The sequence below is a fragment of the Phacochoerus africanus genome, chromosome 2 (genome assembly GCF_016906955.1).
Source record: "Phacochoerus africanus isolate WHEZ1 chromosome 2, ROS_Pafr_v1, whole genome shotgun sequence".
In the NCBI taxonomy this organism is placed as follows: Eukaryota; Metazoa; Chordata; class Mammalia; order Artiodactyla; family Suidae; genus Phacochoerus; species Phacochoerus africanus.
Genome location: NC_062545.1, coordinates 43,940,065 through 43,960,263, shown reverse-complemented (window position 1 = coordinate 43,960,263; position 20,199 = coordinate 43,940,065). Strand labels below are relative to the sequence as shown.

At 37.7% G+C, this 20,199-nt stretch overlaps 1 protein-coding gene and 1 long non-coding RNA gene across 2 annotated transcripts in view; one reads left to right on the top strand and one right to left on the bottom strand.

Moving 5' to 3' along the window:
• The window catches only part of SLC35F1 (solute carrier family 35 member F1), a 412,817-nt gene that overhangs the window by 53,337 nt on the left and 339,281 nt on the right, over window positions 1-20,199 (top strand). The gene's annotated exons all lie outside the window — the stretch shown is intronic.
• The window catches only part of LOC125115564 (uncharacterized), a 38,337-nt gene continuing 36,502 nt past the window's right edge, over window positions 18,365-20,199 (bottom strand). The window contains exon 2 of the long non-coding RNA XR_007132134.1: window positions 18,365-18,452. This is a non-coding gene — a long non-coding RNA (uncharacterized LOC125115564). The remainder of the gene's footprint in view (window positions 18,453-20,199) is intronic.

The window sequence follows — 20,199 nt, the reverse complement described above, 5'->3', positions numbered from 1 at the left end:
TTTGTCACATCCAATTTTCAGAGATTAGTGATTCTAGAATGATAAAATGCAGGGACCCTGCTTTGGAGAAAGCCACAAGAATTAAAAAAAAAAAGAGCATCAAAGTGTACAGCATTGTGGTGGTACTTAATATATATTAGAATTTTCAAAATAGATTCTACCAATCATCTGAAAAAGCTTGAATTTCAGCTTTTAAAATTGTAATATGTATACATTTCTCTAGATTCTTTTCCTTTATAGGTTATTATAAGATGTTGAATATAGTTCCCTGTGCTATAAGTAGGTCCTTGTTGTTTACCTATTTTATATAGAGTAGTGTGTATATTTTAATTCCCAACTCCTAATTTATCTCTCACCTACCCCTGCTATTATCCCTGTGGTAACCATCAGTTTGTTGTCTATGCCTGTGATTCTATTTGTGTTTTGTAAGTTCATTTGTATTGTTTTTTTAGATTCCACATGTGATATATGATATTTGTCTCTGACATATTTCACTTGATATGATAATCTCTAGGTCCATCCATGTTGCTACAAATGGCATAGTTTCATTCTTTTCTATGGCTGAATAATAATCCATTGTGTATGTGTGTGTGTATAAATAAAACATCTTTATCCATTCTCTGTCAATGGACATTATATTCCTATATTCATCCCAATGTACATATATTGGGATTGTTGGATCATACGGTAGATCTGTATTTAGTTTTCTGAGGAGCCTCCATACTTGTACCAATTTACATTCCCACCACAGGATAGGAGGGGTCCTTTTTCTTCATACCCTCTCCAGCATTTATTATTTGTAGACTTTTTGATGATGTCCATTTCTGACTGGTGTGTGGCAATACTTCACTGTAGTTTTAATTGCATTTCTCCAATAATAAGCATTACTGACCATACATTCATGTGCCTGTTGGCCACCTGCAGGTCTTCTTTGGAGAAATGTCTATTTAGGTCTTCTGCCCAGAGACATACAGACTGAAAGTGAGGGAATAGAAAAAGGTATTCCGTGAAGATGGAAGTCAAAAGAAAGCTCTAGTAGCAATACTTATATCAGACAAAACAGACTTTAAAGACTGTTACAAGAGACAAAGAAGGACACTACATAATGATCATGGACTCAATCTAAGAAGATATAACAATTATAAATATATGCATCCAACATAGGAGCACCCCAATATACAAAGCAAATGTTAACAGACATAAAAAGAGCAATTGACACTAATGCAGTAATAGTGGGAGATTTTAACACATCACTTATATCAGTGGGCAGATCATTCACACAGAAAATCAGTAGGGAAACACAGGTCCTAAATGGCATATTAGACCAATCTTAATTGGTATAGAGCATTCTGTCCAAAAGCAGCAGAACACATATTCTTTTCAAGTGCATGTGGAGTATCTTCAGGGGCGATCACATGCTAGACCACATAGCAAGCCTTGGTAAATTTAAGAAAATTGAAATCACATTTGGCATCTTTTCTGAACACTGTGCTGTGAGTTTAGAAATGAACTACAATTAAAAACTGCAAAAAAAAAAAATGTGGAGATTAAACAATGTGCTACCAAACAATCAATGGATCACTGAAGACCTCAAGGAGAAAATAAAAAAAAACCTAGAGGCAAAAAAAGTTGAAAGCATGATGGTCCAAAACCTATGGGATTCTTGGAGTTCTTTCATGTCACAGTTGGTTAAGAATCCAATGTTGAAATTAGTAGGAGGAAAGAAATCATAAAGATCAGACCAGAAATAAGTAAAATAGAGAGGCTAAGAAAATAATAGAAAAGAACAATGAAACAATGAACAATGAAAAGATAAACAAAATTGATAAACCTTTGGCCAGACTTGTCAAGAAGAAAGAAGAGGTCCCAAATCCATGAAATCAGAAATAAAAAAGGAGAAGTTACAACCAACATCATAGAAATACAAAGGATCATAAGAGATTGCTACAAGCAAATATACACCAACAAAATGGACAACCTAGAAGAAATTAATAAATTCTTAGAAATCTTCCAAGGAACCAGTAAGAAATAAAATTATGGATGGATAAATTACCAGTACTGAAATTGAATCACAGATTAAAAAACTCCCAACAAGCAGAAGTCCAGGACCAGATGACTTCACAGTTGAAGTCTACCACATATCTAGAGAAACTGTTTCAAAAAATTGCAGAAGAAGGAAGACTTTTTTCTTTTTTGGTCTTCCCATTGCATATGGAATTCCAGGGCCAGGGATCAACTCTGATCCACAGTTGTGACCTATGCTGCAGCTCTGGCAACACTAGATCCTTTAACTCACTGTGCCAGGCCAGAGATTGAACCTGCATCCTGGCACTGCAGAGATGCCACTGATCCAGTTGTGCCACAGCAAGCACTTCTGAACTCATTCTGCGAGGCCATTATCACCCTGATGCCAAAACCAGAGAAAAATATCACACAGAAAGGAAATTACAGGCTGACACCACTGATGAAAATGGATGAAAAAATCTTCAATGAAATACTAGTGAACCAACTCCAATAATACATTAAAAGGATCATTCACCATGACCAAGTGGGATTTAGCCCAGGGATGCACAAATTTTTCAATATCTGCAAATCATTGTGATATACCACATTAACAAATTAAAGAATAAAAACCTTATGATCACCTCAATAGATGCAGAAAAGGCCTTCGACAAAATTCAACATCAATTTATTATAAAAACTCTCTAGAAAGTGGGAACAGAGGGAACTTATTTCAACATAATAGAGGTCATATGTGACAGACCCACAGCTAACGTCATTCTCAGTGGTGAAAAGTTGAAAGCATTTTGTCTAATATCAGGAACAAGACAAGGATGCCCACTCTTGCCACTTTTGTTCAACATAGTTTTGAAAGTCCTAGCCATGACAATCAGAGAAGAAAAAGAAAATAAAAGGAATCCTAATTGGAAACTGTGCAGATGACATGATGCTATACATAGAAAATGCTAAAAATGTTATCAGAAAACTACTAGAGCTTAACAATGAATTCATTAAAGTTGCTGGATACAAAATTAATATATAGAAATCTGTTGCATTTTTATACCTAATGGCAAAAATCTCTTAAAGAGATATTAGGGAAACAATCCCATTTACCATCACATCAAAAAGAATAAGATATCTAGGAATAAACCTACCTAAGGAGGCCAAAACCTATACTCCAAAAACTTCAAGATAGAAGAAATAAATTGAAGAAATTGAAAGAAAGAAATTGAAGATGAGACAAACAGATGGAAAGATATACCATGTTCTTGGGATTGGAAGAATCAATATTGTTAACATGACCATACTACCCAATGCAATCTACATATTCAGTGCAATCCTTATCAAATTACCAATGACATTTTTCACAGAACTAGAACAAAATGTTTTAAAATTTATATGGAAACACAAAAGACACCAAGTATCCAAAAAAACCTTGAGAAAGAAGAGTGGAGCTAGAGGAATCATGGTCCCTGCCTTCAGATTATACTACAAAACTACAATAATCAAGAGTATAGCACTGGCACAAAAACAGACACATAGATCAATGGAACAAGATAGAAAGCCTGGAAATAAACCCATGCACTTAGGGTCAATTAATCTATGATGAAGGAGGCAAGAATATACAATGGAGAAAAGACAGTCTACTCAATAACTGGTGCTGGGAAAACTGGAAACCACATGTAAAAGCATGAAATTAGAATATTCTTTAATACTGTATACAAAAATAACCTCAAAATGGATTAAAGTCCTAAATGTAAGACCAGATACTATAAAACTCTTAGAAGAAAACATAGGCAGAACACTTTTTGACATAAATTGAAGCAGTATTTTTTGGATCCATTTTATAGGGTAATGGAAATTAAAACAAAATAAACAAGTGAGTCCTAATTAAATTTAAAAGCCTTTGCACAAGAAAAGAAACCATAAGCAAAATGAAAAGACAGCCCATGGACTGGGAGAAAATATTTGCAATTGATGCTACTGACAAGGGATTAACTTCCAAAATGTACAAACAGCTCATATAGATTTATATCAAAAACAAAAGAAAGCAAAACAAAAACCAAGCACCTCAATCAAAACATGGGTAGATATAAGCTTTGATAGAAGCATCTAAAAAATAGTTCTGTTTGTATAATCCATTATTCCTTTAGAATATATACTCAGAAATTTAAAAGATTTATATAGGGTTGTGACTTTTTGGAGCTGGCTGTTAAAATATCTCTCTCCTTACCATTTAAAAATGATCAGTTTTTCTCAGTTCTTGGCAACAGAAAATACTTCCATGAAAGACTGCAGTAAAATGTGCATACATTTGGTAAAACTCTACTTTTCTAGATTTTCTGATCCCTACTAACTTGTCATTCATACCCTGGAGAGGTAGTTTAGTGGAATTAGAGCATGGACTTCAGAGGCAGTCTACTTGTTTCACATCTTGACTTCTCCACATGCTTATTGCATGATCCTGGGTAGATCATTTAAACAATCTGTGCATCCATTTCTTCATCCATAAAATGAAGATTTTCATAAGGCTGTTCTGAGGTTTATTGAGCTGATCTAAATGATGTGTGTAGGACGGTATGACACATGGTGAACACTCTGAATGGTTGTTATCTCCTAGAATTCTGAGTCCCGCAGATGGTACAGTAATGCATTCTGAGTAGAATAGGGAATGGCCAGGGGTGGGGAGAGTTGGGGGGAAATGGAGCAGCCTCAGAGCTCTTTGGGAGCTGAGTGCCCTGCTCCTTTAAGTACCCTACACCAAATGCTTCCTCTGGGTCCAGGAATTGTAAGTGGGACTTCCATGGAAAAAGGGCCTTTTGACATTTTGGTAACTAAATCTCTGTCTGTCGGGCCTGATGTGAAGTTCCTCAATGCTCAGGACTGTTCTACCACAAAAAGTTTTCCATTTAAGTTCCATGCACATATCTGAGGGGAGAGAAACAATTCTAGTATCTGGAATAGATGTATTTTGCTATACCTGAGATATACGAAAAACAAGTAAAATCTAATCCTACATAAATATATAGCTATAAAAATAAGAGTCAATAAGCAAACTTTTTGGCTAAGTAATGCATGGAATGAGAAAAAAAAACATGATAGCATTTGAAGCTCCTCTCTTTTATGTACAGTTGAAGAATAGTTTGCCAGACCAAGAAGTTTTTCAAGGCATTATTAGGATATATTCAAAGTACATATAATACCAGACATATGTAATTTAATAAATAATAATTATCAATGGAAACAATTCTTTTTGATCACCTGCTATATGCTAAACACTTTTACAAGTTTTCTCAGTGTTCTTCACAGGCTATTAGTCACATGTTATTATCTTCATTTTTTAGAAAATATAACTAAAGTTGTGAGAGATTTACTTGAGGTTTGTACAGCTAAGAACTATACAAGGCAGCATTCAAATCCAGGAATTTCTGACTCTGAATCCATACACTTTCCACTGTAATCGTACTGTCTTTCAAGGATAATTTAGTTCAGGCCAGTGGAAAACTAACTAACAAGAGGATTTTGTATTGTGTGCAAGGCACTGAGAAAGGTACAGGGGATCTCTGACAGGTATGCTCTCTGCCTTCAGGACACTGCCAGTCTGGGAGGGATGACAGCCTTTAGCAACCATCTGCATTTGTTTCTTCTTTCTCTTATGCATTCCTAAATGTCTGCCTTGAGTAGACCCTGCCCCTACCTTGAGTACAGTTTAGACAGTTTTCCTCTTGAAGATAATATTTTTAAATGTCCTTATTTGCTCCAAAATTGTGTACATCTTAAATTCTCACCCCAGTTACTACTGTTGCCACCTGACCTGGCAGCTTATAGACTAGATTATGTACAGTATAGGCTCATCATTGATTTGATTACTTAGAAGTATCGGCAGGAGAATTATAAGTTGGCAAATTATGATGTATTTCATATTAAAGTCAGACATCTGATTCTGTCAGCTTTCTGACTCCCTACACGATGCAAATAAAGCTGAAATAGATTTGCCCTGATATTTTGGAGCTCACATAGAAAGGGAAAGGAGGAGCAGGAAGGCAGTCCTTTCTAGTATAGTCCCAAGGAAAGTGGATGGAGTATAGATGCAGTATCTTTGCAGGAAAGAAATGTTGTGTGATGCTTGACAGAGAAGGGACAAGTTATTCATACAAGCACAAGAAAGACAAAAGTCAGGTCCCCTGAGAGTCCTGAAGAATATGAGGCTTGAGAGCATATTTCAGAGCTTATATAGGAAAATTTGCATTATTGTTTCTTCTTCATAACTGTGTGAAACTAGCATTCCTTCATTTAGCAGACCCTTCGTGCTTGGGATCTGCTTTTTACTTCCATCTAAGAGCCCAGGAAGAGAAAGGTGTGCGCCCTATGACACTCTCCCAGTTCCCTCATCTTTGGCGAACTTGGTGTCACCTAACATAGCATTACCACTACTCCAGGTCTACACATAAGGAAATAAATAATGGAAAGGGAATCAAAAGGAAGACGTGAGTGTGTTGTATTTCTCCCAGGAATTGTGAATTGCAAATTTCCTGTAGGCTTAGTGGTTTTTTTTTTTTTTCCCCCCTATCCTGAGTACTTAGGCGGCTGCTCATTTATAATGGGAAATCCTATAAGGAACTCCATGAAACACTTGGAAATGAGACAACAGAATCTTAAATGAATGGATAAGGAAAGCGTCTCTAGCAGATTCAATTCTTCTGACAACATTTTTCCTCAGCTTTATCACTGAGACTATTCAGAAAGCCAAAACAATTGCAGGCAGGACACCAAGAGTCTGGTCATCTCCACAGGATGAGAACATTTAATAAAACCAAATGGAAACCTTGTGATCTCTTCCTTCCCAGCTGACACTCAGGCCCCAGGGACAAAGGACTGATTAATAGAAGAGAGCCCTGCATCAAGCTCTGGCGTTGTTCGGTCGGGTCTAGAAGGGCAGTGGTTTCCAGCGCTTCTCAATCCCGGGTCTGTGTCCGGCCTCTTCCTTCTCCACTTCTCCTCTCACTGCCCTTTGTGCTCAGTTCACAGAAGGCACAGATTCATGGTGTTTCCTGAGGGACATGCCTGTCATTTTTCTCAGTTCCACTACAGGTTTCTTTAAATGCTAGTCTGAAGTCTCATGGCAATCCAACATATACAAATTTAATCCTTCCTAGTGATCTTCGGTAAAATGAGAGATTTCTTTCTAGCATTGGATGTATTAATGTGTGACATATCTTATTTTCTCTAATTCTAATTTGACACAACTGAATCAATAACCTTTCTTTACATTTCTGGCTTCCTGTGCTGCCTAGTCTTACCGATGATAAAGGTATGTGAAGAAAATTCTCAGCCAGTGTAAGATACAGCAGTGATGGTGGAACACAGTTTGCATATAGAATAAATGCCTGTAGTGACTGTTACCCCTGTGTGTGAGGACCTATGTCTGATGAAGAAAATTCTCAGCCAGTGTAAGATACAGCAGTGATGGTGGAACACAGTTTGCAGATAGAATAAATGCCTGTCGTGACTGTTACCCCTGTGTTCGAGGACCTATTGAGGATGCTGTAGTTATGTTTCTAACAAGCTGGATGTTTACTAACTCACATTATGGACTGAATCATTCAGTTTTCATTTAGAGATTTTAGGCCCTCATTTCTTTAGAATGAAGTGCCAAGCCAAGAGGTGACTACATATAGGAGGTAAAAGAAATAGTTGCTTTGCTTTCCCAACCAATCTAAAAATCTCCATTTTCACTAGAGTGTGTGGACGAGGAACCCACATAGCTCATGAAATATTCTCCCTGGATTTTAATACAGAAAACCAAACCCCAGGTGTAGTGTTTTGTAAGGCAATGAGAATCATTTATTTTTTTTCCTTCATTTATTAAAAATTCCCATTGTTTCTACTGCTCTTTCAACGTGTTTACATTTGGAAATGACCCCCTGTTTGCTTTTTGAAAATGCAGGACCTTGAACACCATCACACACACAAGCACACAAAAGGTTTTAAAATTCACTCTTCTTTGATGTAAAACCATGAGGTCTTCTTGTATAATCATCTGCTCACCCGGAGAACAGATGCTGCTCTCTTTCTCGGCAGACAAAGCTTGGATGAAAAGGACAACAATGCAGGGAAGATGTTCACGCCCACCACTCCTCTGGTGAAGAGCTCAGGACATCCTGGGAGGGCCTGCCAGCTCCCGTCAGCTGCTCTTCACGGGGCCTTCCTGAGCCATCAAAGGAGAAAGTGTCTTCTGAGTACAATGTGCGGGAGAAGAAATATTGAAAAACGCAGAGACATGGGACTCTAGATGAGCTGGGGGCATTTTTTAATTGTGCTATTGCCCTCTTTTCATAATGCAAGAAAGCCCTGATATGCTCGGACGGCACTACATGTAGGAACAGGTGCTGGGGGCCTTGAGACATGGGGGCTCAAAGTCTGGCTGCACCACTCCTGGCTCTGTAATCAAGGCATATGTCTTACATCTTTAAGCCTTTTACATTTTTTAATAACCCTCTTTCCCCTCTAAAACTGTTGTGTAGTACACATGATTAATTAAAAAATTAAAATAAATTAAGATTAATTTTATCCTTAGAATGTATGTGTTAAATCATAGCATTTAGAATTATCAGCACTAAGACTACCTAGAAGTGGTACACAGCCCCGAACACTGAAAATAATTACTATTCTTTAAGTACTGACTGTATTCCAGAATTTCCAGTGCTAAGAAATTTGTATACACTGTCTCATTAATCCTGACCACAACCCTATGAGGTGAATTTTATTTTGCCCATTTTACAGGCCAGCAATGATTTGCTTTGCTGACTACTTAGTCCAGATTTCCTCTTCTTGTGAGGATACCAGTCATATTGGATTAGGGTTCACCCTAATAATGCATTTTAATTTAATTACCTCTTTAAAGACTGTCTCCAAACACAGTTACATCTGAGGTTCTAGGACTCAAGACTTCCACATTTGGACTTTGAGGGAACATACACAACCCATAACAGTAAGGTAGGGTTGTTTCTGCTGGACCTAGTTATCACTGATGCTTTAGAAAATTTGATGTTTTTGGTTTGTGTCAGCTTTGGGCCTTGTCTCTTAGTTCTGAGATGATAGGAAAAAAAGCCCACCCAAAATTCTATTCACTAGAAGTATAAATATCTATTGCTGAATATTTTTGAGACCTTACTTTGCCTACCTCACCCAAACAGTTGAAAGCCTGCAATATACAAAATAGGAATTACTAGAGCACATGGCAGAAGGACCTGAAAATAATGAAAGAAAAAGTTAACTGTTGGCTTTTCAGCAGTTTTTGAGTTCTAAGAACTACTTGTGTTCATTTAAATAAATAAGCCATTGAGAGCAGAAACATCAGCTAAACGATCTTCTGTAATGAATGAGTTAATGAAAGTTAGCTCAATAAATCTGCTCCATGGTGGATGCTGGTATCAATAGTTGCCTTAAGCCCATGCAAAGAAAAGAGCTATGGAGGAGCTCTTTCAATAAAAGGTGAGCAAAATAAAGAAATAGGTCTTTGTCTTCATTTCAAAATCTTTTGTTTTTAATTCTTTGAATTCTTAACTTAGTGTAAGGTAAGATGGATGTGTGTGTATGAGTGAGAGAGAAATCATAAAAGATAGTAAAGAATGAAGATGTTAGATATTTCTCCAGAGTATATTTATTTATTTTTTTGGTTTTTTTGCCTTTTCTAGGGCCGCTCCCTCAGCATATGGAGGTTCCCAGGCTAGGGGTCTAATCGGAGCTGTAGCCACTGGCCTACACCAGAGCCACATCAACACGGGATCCGAGCCGCGTCTGTGACCTACACCACAGTTCACAGCAACGCTGGACCCTTGACCCACTGACAAGGCCAGGGGTCGAACCTTCAACCTCATGGTTCCTAGTCATATTCGTTAACCACTGCGCCACGACGGAAACTCCCAGGGTACTATTTTTATCTAATTTCTGAAATAACTGGCAGAGAGATCAGCGCAAATTCTGGAATCATTCCAATATCATGTGTTTTTATGAATTGTTCTCCACCCTAGTGGACCTCTCTTGTTTCCTTAGGGTATTACAGGAGTGCATTCTTGTGTGTTCATCACATGGGATCCGTTCCCTCTCATCTTCCACTGGATCATAGTCCTGTCTTCCTAAGGAAAATGAGAACCTGATTTTAATTTGTAAAAATAGTAAGTCTCACCAAATTAGCTGATGTTTACTTTCTCACTGACAAATGCTTCCTGTATTAGCGCTTCACTACCAGTGTATTTTGTCCCTTCTTTGTCCAGAAAGAAATTACATTATTTGATACTATCAGGAATCATAACATTTTAGGCAAATTCAAGTGAAAGAAGTTCACCATTAAGATCTCTTTGGGTGGTGGGGAGCAGTAGTGAGGTATGATAGAAAAGAAATTAGGAGTTCCCGTCATAGCTCAGTGGTTAACAAATCTGACTAGGAACCATAAGGTTGCGGGTTCAATCCCTGGTCTCGCTCAGTAGGTTAAGGATCCTGTATTGCTGTGAGCTGTGGTGTAGGTTGCAGACACAGCTTGGATCCTGCGTTGCTGTGGCTCTGGCGTAGGCTGGCGGCTACAGCTCTGATAGACCCCTAGCCTGGGAACCTCTATATGCTGCAGGTGTGGCCCTAGCAAAGATAAGAAGAGAAGGAAAAAAAAATTAGAGAGTAAAAACTTCCTTAAAAGAAGATTGAGGAACGCCAAGACTCTACCAATATTTTATTTCAATATTTTTTTAATGAAAATTGCATGTCATAATAACTAGTGAAGTACTTTTTGTTTATTTTTATAAATCTAGTGAGATTTGGATTGATGTGGTATACCTAGAAATCTAATACTCAGCCCTTTGCACATTTTAAAGACATTGAAAAATATGGCCACAGTCTCTGCATCAGAAACATCTAGGGTATTTGCTAAACCTCCTTTTTTTGGTCTCCTGAGATTCTGGTTCCAGATGGTGCCATCCAAAGACCTGGATTTGTAGAGGGCTTTCCAGAGGGTTCTGATGCACGTAGAAGTTTGAGAACTGCTGTGTAGGGAAGTAGTTCTGCCCACAGACAGTTTATTCTAGGAGCATTGACTACCGCTTGTCTATTAGACTCTTTTTTTTTTCTTCTTCTTTGTGTTGTATAAGTTCAGTAACTACCCATTTTGCTTCAGAGAGGGATTGATGATGAGATATTTACATGGGTAGCTTATATAGCCCAGAAAGTTGTTTTTTAATCACTAAAAGAGATTTTGTAATTTCAGAACAAGAATCTCCCTCTCATACATCTCATAGTCTTGGATGTATTTCAGCTGACAGAATAAAGAGAGATAGCTTTTACTGAAATGAGAAACAGATAATCTTATTTTTACCATATCCGCAATTTCACAATAAATTTTTCTATAATGTAGTTCAAAAATTTCACCCGTAGGTTGAAACAACTTTGTGTGTTTAAGCAAAGATATGTATTTTTTTCTTTTTGGCTGTACTCATGGCATGCGGAAGTTCCTGGGCCAGGGATCGAATCCGGGCCTGAGATCGAACCCATGCCATAGCCGTGACTTGAGCCATAGCAGTGACAACTCTGGATTCTTAATCTGCTGAGCCACAGGGGAATTCCAAGATATTCTTTATTTTTATTCTTATTTTCCAAAAGGACAAACTGAGTCATGAAGATATCTGGAGATTTTACCCAGTTTGTGATCAGAACTCCAGTGATATGGTTAATCTTGTAAAAAAGAAAACATTCATTTTTTTTTCTTGAATTCACTGATTCATAAAAGTAATATATGGATAATATATGGTCATTGTAGAACTCTTGAAATATTAAAAAATATAAAAATAACACCATCCTCAATTTCAGAACTCAGAGAAAAACATTTTTAACTTTTTGCTGTATTTTTTTCCTTCCCAAAATACACATTACTATTGCTAATACTGTGCATATCAGTCATATCATTCCTTTTAGGTAAATTCCTGGAAGCATAACTCCTGCAAAAAGAGACATTTTTTAGGGCTTTTGATAAATATTGCTAAATGTGCTTCCCAGAAAAGATGAGCTAATAGGTATTCCAACAGTTCAATGGATAGTCAGACTTTATGGTCCAACTTGGTTTCTTTGCTTTGCTTTGCTGTGCTTTTTAAACTTGTAAGGACAATGTTTTTTCATTAATAGGAATTTCATAAATCTTTAGTGACTTGTCTGAATCTTGCGACTTCTGCTTTACTATTTGATGCTTGAAGTTATTGTGTTCAGTGGATTGAATGGGGTAGTATATTGAGCAGTGTCTTCTGTCCTGCCAGTGACTCTGTTGATTGTTCATTCTGAAGCTGAACACATTGTGGGCAGAGTTGACCTGTCATGCTCTTTTTTCTAAGGAGCTCTCCTGACCATAAACATGGTAAGGACTATTCTCATTGGCACAGCACATGGCAGCTCTGTGAGCTGCCAAGTATGGCCTCACTGTCTTTCACATTATATTTTCATAAAGTACCTTAGCTCATGATACCACCCTCCTATGACGTTCAAGAATGTGACAGACATGCATGACCTTGAATTTATCTTTAGGCTTTTTCAGTGGTTGTCTGTAGGTTAGTCTTTTTTCCTCCAGCTTTTCCTTGTCAGGTCCTTGAGGACAAGAGAGGTTGACTACACCTGATACTCTGCCTGGGGCCCACTGCAGAGACCCCATGCTTAGATCTCCAGTGTGGAATCAGGGACACTTCTGTTTTGCTTAGATGAGTATCTAGATGTCACAGTTTACTGAATTTACAAATGTTATGATGGATGTTAAAACTGAAAAAAATTTTTTTTCTTTCTTTCTTTCGTTTTTTTTTTTTTTTTTTTGGACTGCACCTGTAGCATATGGAAGTTCCCTGGCTAGGGGTCAAATTGGAGCTGCAGCAGCCGGCCTACATCACAGCCACAGTAACGTGGGATCTGAGCCTAATCCTCGACCTGCATCACAGCGTGTGGCACTGTTGGATCCTTAACCCACTCAGCGAGCCAGGGATGGACCCACATCCTCATGGATACTAGTTGGGTTTGTTACTACTGAGCTGCAATGGAAACTCCAAAACTGTGAAATTTTTGAAATTTCAGTAGGGTGAGAGGGATAGTCTGCTAGGGCCACCACAGCAAAATACTGCAGGGTTAAACTACAGAAATTGATTTTCTCACAGTTCTAGAGCCTGGAGATCCAAGAAAATTGTTGGCAGGTTTGTTACCTTCTGAGGCATGTCTACTTGCCTTGTACATGGCTGCCTTCTCACTGTGTCCTCACAGGGTCTTTCCTCTGTGTGTGAACATCCCTGCTACCCTCTTTATTCTTATCAGTTCATGTTGGATTAGGTCCCACCACGTGATCACATGTAACCTCAATTATTTATTCATTTATTTATTTATTTTTGAAAATTTAATTTTTTACTAATGTATATTTACAATGTTTCTTTAATTTCTGTTGTACAGAAAATTGACCCAGTCATACACAGTTCCCTGTACTATACAGTAGAACTCCATTATCCATTCATTCCCAATGTAACAGTTTGTACCCACCAACCCCCAACTCCCTGTCCATCCCACTTCCTCCTCCTTCCCCCCTGGCAACCATAAGTTTGCCCTCCATGGTTGTGATCTGTTTCTGTTTTGTAGATAGGATCATTTTTTGCCGTATTTTAGATTCCACATATAAGTGATATCATATAGTATTTGTCTTTCTCTTTCTGACTTACTTCACTTAGTATGAAAATCTCTAGTTCCATCCGTGTTGCTGCAAATGGCATTATTTTGTCCTTTTTATGGCTGAGTAGTATTACATGGTATATATGTACCACATCTTCTTAATTCACTCATCTGTTGATGGACATTTAGGTTGTTTCCATGTCTTGGCTATTGTGAATAGTGCTGCAGTGAACATAGGTGTTCCATGTATCTTTTTTTTTTTTTTTTTCCTGAGACAAATAGGAAATTTATTCTATACTTTATCCCATTTTGTATGGCTTTCATCTTTACTATTTAGTATTATCTATTACATTTCAATTTTTCTTTAAAAATTAGCATTATATTAAAATTGTGAATATTATGCAACTAAAATTTATAAAGAAGAAAGCCTTATATACCATTAAATATTTTATATAGCATAATAAAAAGAATAACTTAACTGGTAAGAATAGCAAAAATAATACACCCTCTGAAAATAAGTAAAATATGAAATGCATAAATTGGTTAAAAAACAGTGTAACTATATAAATATGTCCTCACAATTTGTTACATCTTATTGATTCTTCAATAAAGGTATCACACCATTCTAGGTGATGTGATAAGACATTATAGACTCTACATTGTACCATGGAGAGAAATGGTTATTAATAATACAATTGTAGAACTATATTATTTAATTGTACAGTTGCATTTTTTAATTATAATTATCATAAATTCTTTGATGGAGAGGAAGTCAGAATCAGATCTAAGAAGACTTCAGCATTCCAAGAATGATGTCAAATGACCCCCTTCATGGTGGATTATGCACTTATATGCTATGAGATATATTTCTTCTTCAGAGAGTCCTTGTTTGTGTATCAACTGTAGATTTTTGATTTGCAGTTATTCTGAAGTTTTGATAGAAGAGTCTATATGTATATGAGATTGTTTTAAGTTGTTGTTCTCTTAATTGCAAGTTCATCTTCAGTGTCCTGCATTTGTACCCACCTCTTCTCATGATTCTGATTTTGGTGGTATAATTGTGCATGGATGATTTCGTATCTTTACTGTATATATACCTTTCCAGGTGAGCCTTGTCATTTGTGGCATTTTTGTTTCCTGTTGCTGTCTTTTCTTTTCTGCCTAGAGAAGTTCCTTTAGTATTTGTTGTAAGGCTGGTTTAGTGTTGCTGAATTCTCTCTTCTTTTGTTTATCTATGAAGGTTTTGATTTCTCCTTCAAACCTGAATGAGAGCCTTGCTGGGTAAAGTCATCTTGGTTGGAGGTTTTTTCCTTTCATCACATTAAGTATATCATGCCACTCCCTTCTGGCCTGCAGAGTTTCTGCTGAAAAATCTGCCAATAACCTTATTGGGGTTCCCTTGTATGTTACTTATTTCTTTTCCCTAGCTGCTTTCAAGATTTTCTCTTTGTCTTTAATTTTGATCAGTTGGATTAATATGTGTCTTGGTGTATTCCTCCTTGGGTTTATTTTATATGGTACTCATTGTGCTTCCTGGATTTGAGTGAGTGGTTCCTTTCCCATGTTTGGGAAGTTTTCGGCTATTATCTCTTGGAATATTTTTCCTGTCCCCTTCTCTCTCTCTTCTTCTTCTGGCACCCCTATAATATGGATGTTTGTGCATTTCACGTTGTCCCAGAGTTCTCTGAGACTCTCTTCATTTGTCTTCAATCTTTTTTCTCTTTTCTGTTCTGCTTCCGTAATTTCCACTAATCTGTCCTCCACTTCGCTTATTCATTCTTCTGCCTCCTGTATTCTGCTGTTAGCTGCTTCTAGTGAATTTTTTATTTCAGTTATTGTATTTTGCATCTCTTTTTGTTTAAGTTTTATATCTTGTATGTCTTTGGTCGGTGTTTCCTGTAAGTTATCCATCTTTGCCTCCAGTATATTTCCAATGTCTTGCATCATCTTCAGCATCAACAATCTAAAGTTTTTTTCCTGGAGGCTAAGAATCTCCTCATCGCTTAGCTGATTTTCTGGGGTTTTTCCTTTCTCCCTCATCTGAGTTATAGTTCTCTGTCTTTTCATTATTAGAGGTTTTTGGTGTGGTGACCTTTTTACAGATAATAGGGTTGTAGCCTCTCTTACTTTTGGAGTCTGCCCCCCTTGTGGCTGAAGTTAGTATGGGGGCTTGCTGTAGGCTTCCTGATGGGAGGGGCTGATGCCTGCCCACTGGTAGGTGGAGCTGATTCTAATCCCTCTGGTGGGTGGGGCTTAGTCTCTGGCTGGGATTAGAGGCAGCTGTGTAACTGAGGGATCTTTAGGTAGCCTGTTTACTGATGGGTGGGGCTGTGATCCCACCTGGATTGTTGTTTGCCCTGGGGCTTCTCAGCAGCTGACTGATGGGTGGGGCCAGATTTTCCCAAAATGGCCCCCTCCAGAGAAAGGCACAGCTGCTGAATCTTCCCAAGAGCTTTGCTTTCAATGTCCTTCCCTCACAACAAGCCACATTCACCCCTGTTTTCCCAGGATGTCCTCCAAGAACTGCAGTCAGGTTTGACCCAGATTCCTGTGGAGACTTTGCTTTGCCCTTGGACCCAGTGCATGTGAAAGTCTGTGTGCGCCTTTTAAGAATGGAGTCTCCATTTCCCCAAGTCCAGTGGTGCTCCTGTGCACAAGCCCCACTGGCCTTCAATGCCAGATGCTCCAGGGCTCTTTCTCCCAGTGCCGGATCCCTGCACCTGAGGGTTTGATGTGGGACTCAGAACTCTCACTCCTGTAGGTGAGTCTCTCTGTGAACCAGTTAGTTTTCAGTCTGTGGAGCCTCCCACCCGGGAGGTATGGGGTTGTTTATACTGTGAAATCACCCCTCCTACCTCTTGATGTGGCCTCCACTTTTTCTTCTGGAGTAGGGCATCTTTTTTAAGGTTTCCAGTCCATTTGGGTGGGGATTGCTCAGCTTTTAGTTGTGAATTTTGTTGTTTTTAGGAGAGAAGTTGAGCTCCAGTCCTTCTGTTCTGCCATCTTAATCCTCTCTCCTCCATGTATCTTTTTGAATGACCCTCAATTCTTTAAAAGCCTGGCTTCAAATACAGTCCCAGGTGTCCTGAGGATTTGGACTTTGATTTATAAATTTTTCAGGGGGACACAGTTCAGTCCATAACAGCTTACTGGATTGATTGATTTACTTATTTATTTATCTGAGAATGGATGTCACTGAATGTGTACATATTATTTTATTGGGAGCTAGTTTGCCAATGGTTTACTCTCTGGGCCTTACCCCACATTTCAAGGTCAAGACTGTTTCATAGAAACTATAGATTAGGATTATTGGTATATTAGGACCATTTAATCACAACTTTTATGATTGAGCAAGTTAAGGATGACCAAAAGTTCCACTCAGTCTTATTTTTAGTCCAATCTAAAGAATCCGGGAATAAGTGGTAAAGTTGAAGTGGTGGTGTCTTCCAGCTCTGCCAAGGTGAACTAACTCCAGCCAATCAGAATGTTGCTTTGGATTTTGCTCTAAGTCATGAGCAGCTAGTCCCTACATCCAGCCTCAAGACCTTGTTGGATGGTACCAGTTCCACTGTGGAGGTTATGTGCAGAGATTTGGCTAGTTTAAATCCTGGCTGTGCTACCTATCAGATTTTTAACTTTGGAAAAATTGTTTATGCTGTTTCTCAGCTCCCTGATCTATAAAAAAGGAATAGTAATAATATATAGAATTCTTTCTTGAAGTAAATTAGTTATGCCAATAAGCACTTAGAATTGTATCTAGCACATAGCATATATTTAATAAATGTTAGGTCTTATTATTTAGAGACAGCCACAGATTTTTTTGTTCAGTCTCAGATATAATTTTACTTTCCCGAATTGTTTGATAGCAATATTTATCAAACATAGTTGTATTTACATATGGTAGGTACTCAGTAAATTTTTACTGAATGGGTATATGAGGATATTTGAAAGTTTCTGCCTACTTAGTTCTGTAATAAGGTAGATTTTATTTGGATTCTGAGTAGTATAAAGTCAAACATGGCTTTCAACTTCTGGGGCAAAGCAGAAGGTTGCTTTGAGTGTGAAAATTCAGAAAGATCTGCAGCCTCTGAATTCAACACTAATATACCTTTTTAATGCTGAGGCAAAATAGAGGTCTCTGATAGCTATTCTTAAGAATTTTGTTAGGACCCATTTACACACTTTAAAATTATTGGGGACTCAGAGTTTTTGCTTATGTGGATTATATCAATTCGTATTTACCATAGTAGAAGATAAAACTGAGAAATTTAAAAATATTTATGTATGGAGTTCCCGTCGTGGTGCAGCGGAAATGAATCCGACCAGGAACCATGAGGTTGTGGGTTCGATCCCTGGCCTTGCTCAGTGGGTTAAGGATCCGGCGTTGCCATGAGCTGTGGTGTAGATTACAGATGTGGCTTGGATCCCGCATTGCTGTGGCTCTGGCGTAGGCCAGTAGCTACAGCTTTGATTAGACCCCCTAGCCTGGGAACCTCCATATGCCGCGGGAGCGGCCCTAGAAATGGCAAAAAAAGACACACACACACACACTATATGTGTGTATGTATTGTCCAAAAATAGCAAAAATAAACCTATTGTAGGTTAACACAAATAACACATTTTTTAGATGGAAAATAACCAGATTTTTTCAAAGCAAGCAAACAAACAAACCCAAAAAAACACCATTGGGTAGAGCGGCATTGCAAATCTCTTTAATGTTTGGTTTAATAGAAGACAGGTGGATTCACATCTGCTTCTGCATCAATCTGTTGCAAAATCTGTAAGAGAATGAGAATAAAGCAAAAAACATTTGTGATTATAAGAATAGTTTTAACCATGTGGACTTCCTGAAAGGATCATAGGGACTCTGAAAGCCTCCAGAGCAGACTTTGAGGGCCATCGATCCAAACCAAGTCCTTCAGAAGTCCACAGCCTCCAAGATTTGCATTCTCTGTGTATCAGCACTAATGAGTGCAACAATTGGAAATATGTACTTTCATTGATGTGTAGAAGAAAGTTGATGAAAATGATTTTCCAGTGCCATTCACACACTCTTCAGTAATAATGTCCATCCTCAAAATAAATAAGGACATTAAATACCTCAAAAATATTTTTGATAAGGTTATTTGAGAGAAAAAGAAAACCTGATTAGAGCCAAGTTCATTGTAAATGCCATTCTCAAATTTAAAGCCCTCTAACTGCGAATGCCAAATTAAATTTTGACCTGGGAGTGGCAGGCAGCATCCCAGAAAAGGTCTGGCAGTTGTCAAGTTACAGGTACAGGATCTTGTGTCTTGAGAAATTCTTTTCACTTTAATATGAACTTCCCACATTGGTGTGTTAGGATTAATTGCGTATCTCAGCCTGTTGGTCAGATATTATATTACTGAAGCAAGTTTCAATAAATAATCCTCAGTTTAAAGGGATGCAAAACACGATTCTCTCTCTCTCTTTTTTTTTTGGTAAATGATGCCATTTCAATGTCAAGGAGAATTCAGTCTTTCCTGCACGGGCTTTGTACTGTGCTAAAGATGTCAGTCTCTATTTAAATGACCTCTTAATTTGATTTTGTTCCCAGCTTACTAAGTTGTTTTTATTTAAACATGTTTTGTTCATGTTTAAAGTAATGATAAATGACTTTAGGAGTTTACACAAGTGATTATCTCATCTTGTGCAAGAAAGCTTGACTCTGTTTGGGGGACATTCTGACCCTTAAGTGTGAGCCCAGTAGAGAGTATTTGCTCCAGAGTAGATTCTCACACTCTCCATACTGATAACCCTAACAAGTAGTGGTGGCAGTACAAGAGAATGTTTAAGTTGCCTCTCATGAATTTTAAGACAAGGTCTGTTTAATGTCAGGCACTTTCCTATACAGATGCATTGTATGTTACAAACCTGAATAATCAGGAATTCTGGGATGATTTTATGTCAAGGAGAATGGTCTCTGTCTAGTGAGCACGGTTGTGTGTTTTCTCTCATGGTGAATAATGCACAGCAGTCTCTTTCAGCTCTAAATATTTTTTTAAAATTTCATCACATGCTCACAAGAGGGCGCTGATTCATATTCATGCCTGAGGTGGCAAAAGAATAAATTTACTGAAATTGGAGACATCTTGGCCACAAGAAAACTGTGAGTTGGTTTCTTTTTCCTGTAGCAAATAATTTCAAATTTTACTCATTTTAGGTTGTAAAAAAACATAGAACATATTACATGCTTGTCAGATATGTGACAAACTCAGTTTTGAGGGGAAAATTTGATTTGGGGAATAAAGGTTTTATTTGTCATTTTGTACAGTTTAATTCTTGTTCATTTTTATTGTATTGTTGAGATGACAAATAAAGACTTATAAAACAAAGCTTTTTAGGTAAAGCTAGTTACTATTTTCCCTGTTGCCTAAGAAATACATTTATTGTCGAAATCTCAGAAAATATTAAAAAAATTGTAAAAGAAAACAACAATTACTCATAATCCCACAACTTGATTAATCACAGTTGACACTTTGGTATATTTTCTCCCACTCTTTT